This window comes from Meriones unguiculatus, chromosome 3, assembly GCF_030254825.1.
Source record: "Meriones unguiculatus strain TT.TT164.6M chromosome 3, Bangor_MerUng_6.1, whole genome shotgun sequence".
In the NCBI taxonomy this organism is placed as follows: domain Eukaryota; kingdom Metazoa; phylum Chordata; class Mammalia; order Rodentia; family Muridae; genus Meriones; species Meriones unguiculatus.
Genome location: NC_083351.1, coordinates 67,172,016 through 67,178,117, shown reverse-complemented (window position 1 = coordinate 67,178,117; position 6,102 = coordinate 67,172,016).

Sequence of the window (6,102 nt, the reverse complement as noted above, 5' to 3'; positions counted from 1 at the left end):
GGTGGGAAGGGCTCTACACTGCCTGTCCCTCTGACCCCCACAGGCATCCTCATCATGGTGAGTGACAGGAGTAGGAGACAGCATGTGGCTCACCTCTGCTGGGTGTGTCCCAGGTGGATCAAGCAGGTAGGCTATCTGACAATTTCTAGCAAATTGTTTAAACTTCAGTCATTCATTATGCCAAAAAAAAAAATCATCAGTTGTTTTCCTTCTTACACTCAATGTGGGTTAAAGTTGAATTGGTCACAGAAGTTACAGAGAAAATCCCAAGCATCTCGTGTATCCTGATAGCTAAGAGGAAACAATCCTCCCTTTCCATATTGCTCTGTGAATTGCTTCTTCTGCAGGCAGCATTCTCTCTATTGACACTATTTAACCCTTCCCCGCTTGCTTTACTCAGGTGAACATCAGTACTGAGTTCAATCCAAACATCAAGTACGTTGCTTGCACATGTACCTTTTCCAAATTCTTCTACAAGATCCACGTGTCTAGTGAATGGAAACATTTCCTACTTGCTTATGAATGTCAGATTACAGTGACTTTAAGGATGTTTTATAGCGGGAATAAAATCTAACAAGCCATGTTGTAGCAGGAAGAAAAGGAAAAAGTTACTGGATATTGATGAGAAATCAAACTGAAAGAAAATGAGGGGGGAGAAGGAGCTGCAAGCACAGCAGCTGTACCTTGCCTACATCAGGTAGGATCAGACGATGCTAAAACATAAGGCGGTGCAGAGGAGGCTGTGTGGAGTTCATGACTTAACACTTCCGCGCTCTTTTCTTTGAGCAAATTCTGTCCTACAGAAGAAGGTGGAAGTGGTGTCAGATAAAGACATATGTCCTGATGCTAAGAAGCAATTCTCAGCACTGCCCCCATGGGAAATGTTACACATAAAATCATTGCCTCCCATAGATCCAGTTTCCAGAGAACTCACTTGGAGGAGATTCTATGTTTCTATCTCTGTCATAAAATAAGACTGCATAAAAGGAACTCTTTAGTAAAATATGTGTGACAAATAAGCATCTACAACTTCACAATGAACTATTTTCATATTTTTTCTCCCCAAAATTTCTTCTGTATATGCCCAAATAGCCAAAGCTTTCTTTAACACTGTTTTTACAGGACACATTCACAAAAGTGTTATAATAAGCATTTGAAGTCTAGTTAGTAAAGTTATCACTGAGTCTCCAAACTTAGAAATGAAAATGCCCAAAGAATAGATGAGCAAATGCCTGTACAGTAACACTGAAAATTCACAATTTCAAGACTGATGTCATTATTCTGCCATTATGCTTGTACTGTATCTAGCTGTCCTCCACAACTATCTTACCTATACTCTTCTACTTTCCAGCTACCGTCCAGAAAACGTCTCGGAACTTATGCTCCATTTGGATGCCCAGTCACTTTGTGTATTGGGTCTTTGACTTACGTGCAGTAAGAAAAATCCAGACTGTTGAGTTACTTCAAAGTGTGACTATGAAACAAAGGGATACCGGAATCATGTTGTACTTCCAGTGGGAGTATATAAATCAGCAACACTTTTGGATAATAGTCTGCCATTACTTTTTCAAATACTTTACATATGAACTTAATCTTGACATTTTGAAATGATAAGAAGAGATAATACTTTCCCTCTCAGTTTTCTGGTCCAATATATTTTAGGAAGGACACAGAGGCATTTAACAACCATGCTTCCAAACATATGCCACCTTCCAGGACTCTTATTCCTTCTCACTCCTTCACCCATTGGCTAGAATAGAAAAAGAGATCAGTGTCCCAAGAAATACACAGAGAACTTGTACACTAGCATGATAGTCAGAGGAACAGATCTTAACCTGACACTGGTAGTGGAGACAAACAGAAGCAATTTTGTAGTTAGGGATTCTGAAGCTGAAATATGAACAAACCCACACATTCACCAACCCATCAGCCCTCACATTCATATCTTGTTTCCTCCACTTCTCCGTACCTACATCTCCCTACAGCTAACATTCTCATGATGTTATATAGGATCAGATGAAATTGGTGGTGAAGTATTCTTTAGTAGCTTAAGCACAAAGGTAAATATGGGTCGATGAGATGTCTACACCACTTCACAGATTCAATCAGTCAAAGGAAAGCCATATGCTGGTCTGCCTGAAAATGCCAGCTTTGGGAAAATAAAAATAGGGAATTTCAGTAGTAAGTGCTCTTCAGTAGCAGAAATCTCTGGGAAAAAAACCACTGACCTAACTTTTTGAATTTTTTAGAATATTACCCTCTTGAATACACTGGGGAGTGTTGTGTCTGTAACAACAACAAAAAGCGTACATGGGTGGGGATATATTTCAGTGCTAGAGTGCTTACTTGGATTTGGAAGGCGTTCAGTTCAATTTTCAGCACAACTAAAAAGGGAAATGATGTTAAAAAGTGATATTAAAAGCTATAGCTTCCCAAATAGGAAAAAATACAGACTGTGGGCATACTACATTCTACTTTAACTCACTGATTTTTTTTTATTTTTTTGTTTTAACCTTAATTTTAATTTTAAACTTATTTTTAAACTTTAATTTAATTGGTTAATTTTTACTTAAGTTATTCAGTTGTAGTTAAACTTATAACTGTATTTAAAAAGCTTTTATGCTCCTTTTTTAATTACCTAAAAATAATATATTTTTCTATTACCTTTCATATCTCTGTCATATACACTTTTCTTGTTATTCTTTCTTTATTACCTTTACCCCTTACTCATTTCTTTCAAACTTCATTAATTATTGATACTATTGGACATAAAGAAAAATGTATAAGTTATAATTAATTCAACAAATATTTTAAAGTTTCTGAAACTTGAGAGAGACAAAAGTTTAATGCAAAAATGTTTTTTTCTGTAGCTAACATCATAACTGCTCTCAAATGGGCATATCAGTTGCTGGCTTTGATCTTGAATATAAACTAAAGAGAAGACAATATATTAGATTGAAAGTAAGATAAAATGAACAATCAAAAGTGTCGGTAAAGGGATACAAATATCAACTGTGTTACAGGGACAGAAACCTCAGAGTCACATCAGATCTGTTGCCAGCAACCCTAAAGGACAAGAAAACTCGAAGTGTTATATTTTATGTGTGAAGGTAAATGACTGTCAACCAGCATTGTTATTCCAAGAAAATTAAAACAAATATAGATATAAGAATGTTTTAAGACAAATAGGAGTTAAACAATACAATACAATACAAGATAAATAAACTAGAATTTTTTTGAATATTTATTTATTATTTATACAGTATTCTACCTGTGTGTGTGCCCGCAGGCCAGAAGAGGTCATCAGATCTGGTTATAGATGGTTATGAACCACCATAGGGTTGCTGGGAATTGAATGCAGGACCTTTGGAAGAACAACCAGTGCTCTTAAGCTCTGAGCCATCTCTACAGCCCAAACTAGAAAATTTTTAATGGAATGCCATATACAGATGGGAGAAAAAAAACAGTCCTTGCTAAGTTAATTTTACAAAGTATTTTTGCCTTAGGGAAAAAAAAAGAGTAATGCTGTCCTCCATTATCTCACTCTCCTTTTCATAAGATTCCAATTCCCAGAGTGAACATAGAAGCAGGAATAATAATGAATGTTTCTAAGAGTTGCGGTGCCCTTTAAAAGAGTTTATGAAGCTACAAATGAACTTCTATTGTATTAAGTCTCTACGATTTTAGTATCGATCCATGAAGGCAGCTAGCACATTGTTGTGTGCACATGAGCACACACACACACACACACACAAACACAGAAAGAGAGTCATATTCATTCCTGTTTCTCTCAGACATGTTCTGATTCACATTGCAAAACAAAATCCCACTGCATCCTTGCTGTGAGTTGAGCCTTATAACATTTACCATCTAACTAGTTAAGAGAAAAAAGAATCAAGAGTGTAAGGGCCAAGTTCAGATTCACTTCTACACAGTTTTCAATAGAACCTTTGTCATTTTTTTGGCTGAATGATATGAACAAGTTATTAAAACTTGTGTGAGTTTCCTGTTGTAATTATTCATTCACTTTTGAGACAAGATTGGCCTCGTGTTAACTCACTATACACCTAAGGACTACCTTGAATGATTTACTTTCCTGCCTCTACTTCTCAGATCCTGTGGTCATAAGCAGTCATCAGCAAACTCAATTGCCTTTTCTTAAAGTTATATATTACTGCAAAGGCTGGTGAGACATCTCAGTGGGTAAGGATCTTGATACAAAACCTGAGGACCTGAGTTCAATTCCCAGGACACACATGATGAAAGGAGATAACAGACTCCCACCCACAAGTGGTCTTCTAATCATCACACATACATTATGTCATGTGCACACAAACGCACACAGAGACAAGTGGGAGAGAGAAAGGAAGAAAATTAAAAAATGTGATAGATTTATGCATGTATGTATGTATGTATATTGCTTCATCAAGAGGAGGGTAAGCAAATACTATGCGGATATGGACTCTGGTCTGAGACTAGTTGATTTTGGAGACCAGGTTTCCCAGTTACTAACGTTGGAGCTTATTCTCATGGGTAGGCAATGTAGTGAGTCAACACTCCAGCTCTAGAATCAGACTTCCTGAGTTTAAAACCTGACACAACTCACAATGTGTATTTACTCTGAGTTAGTGGAAAACCTTGATGCTCCTTCCTTGCTGACACCTCTTTCAACATCCTCCATATTTTATAGTTGTCAGTTTGTGTTCTGCCTCTGGAAGAGGCTGCTTAATACTGTAAATCAAAACTTTCAGATGGTAAAAATCCTGATCCAGAAGTTTGCTCCTTTGGTTACTGTCTTATAAGTTGTCCTGAGAATTTGCCTTTCTTATGCTTCAGTTGGACCATCTGTAAAATGGGATGAAATTAGAAACTGACTATATAGTATTGCTATAAGGATGCAGTGAGGGACTTCGCAGAGAATGTTTAGAACTCTGCCATGCACTTGCCGTATCCCCATGTGTGCTGCCTTCTGTGACCCCCTTTGGGGCCCACTCTTTATATGGGTCTTTGTGTTCATGTTGGACTTAGTGTCAGCTTTTTCTTTGTAAATTTAGCCTGACACAAGCTTCATCTTATTCCATCAACACTTCTTTTTGTGTCAGTCAATGTGTATCTCTCCTAGAAGCCTCTTGAGTCATTTAGTAGGGTTTTTTATCCATTTTTGAGATCTAATTAGTTTCTTAAACCTACTAGGTTATCCATGCCTTAAAGCAAGACAAGTTTGGTTCGTAGTTTTCCCTCAGAGCTATCTGCCAGCAACAATATTCCAAGAGAATTATATTATTATTAAATTTTTCATAAATTATATTCTGAAGACATTATTACATATCATTTATAGAACTGGAAAAAGTCATTTAGCATGTATGTGTGTGCATATGTGCATGTGTGCAAGTGGGAGCACACACAAGTGTGTGTGTGTGTTTGGGTGCATGTGTGATATGAAAACAGAAAAAACAAGAAGGGGCTTATTTGTGGCAAGGAAAATGAAGCACTAAGAGGAGAGAAGGGAGTAAGAGAAATGGTAGGATAGAGGGCAAAAAAACAGCATACAGTGATATACATAGATCTAAAATGTCATAGTTAACCAACTATTTTATATATTCACAATGAAAGAATTCTTACAATGAAATGAAGTTCAAAATACATTCAGTCCATGGGCTTGACTCTCTGTCTGCTATGGGACATTGAATGTTTTGCATATGTATTATCCTGGTCTCTAATTTTAAGATAAATCCAGGGAATCTTTAAGGATTCAAATGAAATGAAAACTACTGAATATTGGCAATAATGACACTTGATGCAGTGAATCTAAGAAATGTATCTCCTATATTATCTTCTATTCCTATATGAAACTGTCTGTGGATTTAGATTTTAATTTCACTCAAGTTTTTGAAACATTTTTTCCTTAGTGTCTTTTCCAAAATACCAGTTAAAACTATCCAGAGAAATAGAATATGGGAACAGGAAAAGGAGGGGCAGGAGGGAATAGGAAAGGAGATAATAGGAGAGGTGAAAAGAGAAAAGAAGGGGAAGTTAGAAGAGGGGAGAGGAGGGTAGGGGAGAAGAGAAGAGGAAGAGGGAGGGGGAAAGGAGTAAAAGAAG